This window comes from Octodon degus, unplaced genomic scaffold, assembly GCF_000260255.1.
Source record: "Octodon degus isolate 3935 unplaced genomic scaffold, OctDeg1.0 scaffold00033, whole genome shotgun sequence".
Classification (NCBI taxonomy): Eukaryota; Metazoa; Chordata; class Mammalia; order Rodentia; family Octodontidae; genus Octodon; species Octodon degus.
In genome coordinates this window covers 2903466-2908103 of record NW_004524609.1, presented here as the reverse complement: position 1 = coordinate 2908103, position 4638 = coordinate 2903466, and positions in this window count along the sequence as shown.

Sequence of the window (4638 nt, the reverse complement as noted above, 5' to 3'; positions counted from 1 at the left end):
ATTTGAAGATACTGGTACTTAATCCTCTTACAGAAAATTTGCCTCTAAATTTGAAGCTGGAAAGTCACTGGAACAACTGAAAAACAATATATGGCTTTTTTTTGGGTATGTGTGTTAAGAATTGTGTACAAAGTGAATCATGTGTACTGATCCTCAACACAACCAATAAAATCTCAAATATTGAAGATAAAAAAAAAAAGCCTTTTCCGCATCAATGGAGATGATCATGTGGTTTTTAGTTTTCGCTCTATTGATATAGTGTATTACATTTATAGATTTTTGAATATTGAATCATCCTTGCATCTCTGGGATGAATCCTACCTGGTCATGGTGTATGATCTTCTTGATGATTTGCTGTATTCAATTTGCTAGAATTTAATTGAGGATTTTGGCATCTATGTTCATGAGGGAGATCGGCCTGTAGTCCTCTTTTTTAGTTGCATCTTTCCCTTGTTTTGGTATCAGTATAATAACTTGCCTCCAGGAATGATTTTGGGAGGATTGCTTCCTTTTCAATTTCATGGAAGAGTTTAAGGAGTATAGGGACTACATCTTCTGTAAATTTCTTGTAGAATTCAGCTGTGAATCCATCTGGACCTGGACTTTTCTTTGTCAGTAGGTTTTTAATCACATCTCATATTTCACTGGCTGTTATTAGACTATTGAGAGTGGTTATATCTTGTTGATTCAGTTTTGGTAATTTGTACCTTTGCAGGAATCTGTCCCTTTCATCTGTGTCTTCTATTCTGTGAGAGTAAAGCTTCTCAAAGTAGGTACTGATAATCTTCTGAATTTCCACTGTCTGTGCTGATTACACCCTTTTCATTCCTTATTGCTTGTATTGAATTTTTTCTTTCCTCTTTTTGATGAGGTTAGCTAGGGGCTTATCGATTTTATTTAATCTTTGAAGGCACCAACTTTTTGTTTCGTTAACTCTTTGAACTGTTTTCTTCTTCTCAATTAAATTAATTTCTGCTCTAACCTTTATGATTTATTCCCTTCCTTGGGCTCTGGGTTTGATCTTCCTTTTCTAGTTGTTGAAGGTGCAGCATTAGGGTGTTTATTTGTTCCCAGTCTGTTTTCCTAATGTGTGAGTTCAGCGCTATGAATTTCCCTCTGAGAACTGCTTTCATCGTATCCCACAAATTACAATAAGTTGTGGTTGAATTATCATTGAATTGTAGATATTGTTGAATTTCTTTCTTAATTTCATCTGTGACCTATTGGTTGCTGAGTAGGGTGTTAATTTCCATGTATTTAAGGTTTTTTTTTTTCTGGTTTCTTTTGTCATTTATTTCCAGTTTCATTTCACTGTGGTCAGATAATATGCATGGGATAATTTGTGTTGTCTTGCATATACTTAAGCACGACCTATGGACGAATATGTGGTCTATTTTAGAAAATGACCCATGTGCAGCTGAAAAAAATGTGTATTCAGCTGTGTTTGGGTGGAACACTCTATGTCTGCTAAGCTCATTTGATTCAAGCTCTGGTTCAGCTGTTTCTTCTTTGGTAATTTTTTGCCTGGTTGATCTATCTTTTTGGGATAAGGGGGTGTTAAGGTCTCTTAAGACTGTGGTATTGGATATTACATCTTTCATGTCCATTAAGATTTGTTTTATATAGTTGGTGCTTCCATGTTTGGTGCATACATATTAATGAGTGGTACCTCTTCCTGTTGTATTTTTCACCTAACCTGTATATACTGGCCTTCTTTATTTCGTTTGGTCATCCTTGGTTTTAAGTTGAGACCATCTGAGAATAGGATTGCTACCCCTGCTTTTTTTCTGAGGTGCTGGGGCATTTAGTATTGTTTTCCATCCTTTGACTTTCAGCTTATGAATGTCTTTATGAGTTAAATGTGTTTCTTGTATACAGCATATTGTTGGATTTTGTTTCCTAAACCACTGTGCCAGTCTATTTCTCTTAACTGGTGAATGGAGTCCATTTACATTGATGGTTATAATTGAGATGTACTGACTTATGACTGACATGTTGTTTGCCTGCTGTTGTTTACTCCTTTTTCTCCAGTGTTTAATTGTTTGCCCTATTTAGTTGGTTGCTTCTGATCTCATTCGTGGAGTTCTGATCATTTTGGTTCCTCTCTAGAATATCTTTCAGGAGCCTGTGTAGGGTTGGCTTTGTCATCATGAAATTATTTAATTGTTGTTTGTCATGGAAGCATCCACTTCTCCATCAAACTTGAGAGTTTTTCAGGGTATAGTAGTCTGGGCTGGAATTTGTTTTCATAGAGGACTTGACGTACTCTGCTCCATGCTCTTTTTGCCTTCATGGTTTGTTTTTTTTTTTTATTTATTTTTATTTATTTTTATTTATTTGAGAGAGAGAGAGAGAGAGAGAGAGAGAGAGAGAGAGAGAGAGAGAGAGAGGCCAGCTCAGCCCACCAGGGGGCAGGGCTGGCTGGCATGTGGTGCTGGGGGATTGAACCACGGTCCCTGATGCTTTTGCTAAGCTTGTTCTAAGTAGGTGCTTTAGACCACTGAGCCATCTCTCCAGCCCCGCCTTCATGGTTTGTTAAGAGAAGTCAGCCATAATTCTGATGGGTTTTCCTTTGAATGTGATCTGCTTCTTTTCTCTAACAGCTTTCAGTATATTATTCTTGTGCTGGATTTCTGTGATCTTGACTATTATATGTCTCGGTGTGTTTTTCATTGGGTTGAAGTTATTTGGCATTCTGTATGCTCCGGTTACCTGAATGTCAGATTGTTTCTTCATATTTGGGAAGTTTTCTGCTATTACTTCTGCCCATATTTTGTAAATGTCACTTGTACTGACTCCTTCTTTTCCACTGATGCCTGTTAGTCTTACATTGTTCATCTTTGCATCATCTTGCAGATGATGGATTATTTTTTCCTGCATCCTAGTTGTTTTTAAGAGCTTTTTTTTACCTTTACACTACCTGCACCAGTGTCTTCAAGATCTGAAACTCTGTCTTTACTTTTACTCAAACGATTTTGCAAGCTTGTGATTGAGATTTTACGTTCCTCTATATCTCTTTGACACAGCGATCTATTTCTTTCCTGTATTGCTCATTTAAGGAATCCGTCATATTTCTAATCTCCTCTATTTTTTTTTTTAATCAATGTGTTCTTTAGAAGCAGTTATTGTTTTACTGCAGAGCTTTTTTCAGATTGGGTTTCCTCCCTATGTTTCTGTATTTGATTCTTCACTTCAGATGCTATGAGTTCAGAGATTTCTTTCAGAAATTAATTCCACCCCGAGTTCCTCTATATCTTTCTGCTGTTGCTTATTTACTTTTGATGCTATTAATTCATACATTTCAGCTGAGCTACTGTCCTTTGCACTTGTTCTGGGTGGTCATTGCGTTAATTCAGGTATTCCTTTTTTTATTTCTGGTCTGAGTTCCTCTATACCTTTCTGCAGCTGTTTCTTTATTTCAGAAGTTCTTGATTCATTGATTTCAGCTGTGTGATTCCCAATTTGTTCTGTGCTAGTGTCCTCTGCACTTGTTATGGGTGGGCTTGGATTCTGAGATTGCATTTTGTTCCTTCTTGTTGTCATTTTGTATAGCAGTGTCTTCTGACCTTTGTTGTAGAGCTTTGGTGCAGTTATAATCTTAGCACCTACTGAAATTCAGGTGCAGATCTACAAAGTTTGAATTTATCCAGTTGTGTCTGGCTTGGGTCTGGCTTCTGTCCTCAGCTCCTTCCTGCTGCAGCCTTTGGAAGTGAACCTGTTGTGCCCCTCTGGCAAGATGTTCTGCTCCTGGACTAGCTGGCTGGTTCTGTCCCCTACTCTCTCTGCAGGGAGTACAGGTGCAGTTTCACCCCAGGCTTGTATGCCAGGCCTGAGCTGAGTCTGAAGAGGACAAGGTGGAGTAGGAGAGAGAGGAAGCTCACCCACACACTCACCAGGCCCAGGCTATGACTGGATCTGGGGGTCACGAGAATGCAGAAGTTCTCACTCACTGGTAGGGCGTGATGGGGGCTGCAGAGTGGTGGGGGGTCCCAAGGGTACGGAAGAGGGTCTCACCCACGCTGCACCTGCGCTTGGACCAGACAGGTGCTACTAATAGTTTAGATAAGATATCACGTCTGCATGCTGTGCTATGAGTAACTAGTATGAAGAGAACAATATGCAATGTATTAATTATTGTAACTGTCCTAATCTGTTTTGAAACTGTCTTATTGCTATTCTTTTTCAATAAAATTAATTTAAAACAAAAAACCAAAAAAACCTTGTATCCTATCCATTTTTTTTTCCAGAAGCTACTGGAGGGTGTGTTCCACTAAAATAAGGAATAAAATAAAGAGAAATGGCATGGGATCACACAGAGAAGAAACATGATAGGAATTTTAGGATAAAAGTTAAGTGGCACGCCTTAGGAGTGTCCTGGGTATAGACCAAGCCCTCCACAAGGGCTCTACGATGAATTTTATCTAGGGAAAAGAAAAAGTAATTGGTAAGTACAGAGTGGCATTTCATAAAGCTATAAGGGTTATGAAATAACTTAGCCAAAGGTTTGAAGAAAGATAAGTACATTCTAAAGTGAGGCAGTTTTATATAAATGCCAGGAAAAAGATATTTGTTCAAGAAGGAAATGTTACTTTTGGCTTAGGAGTGAAGCATGATTCCACGGTATCAATGCTGAAAATG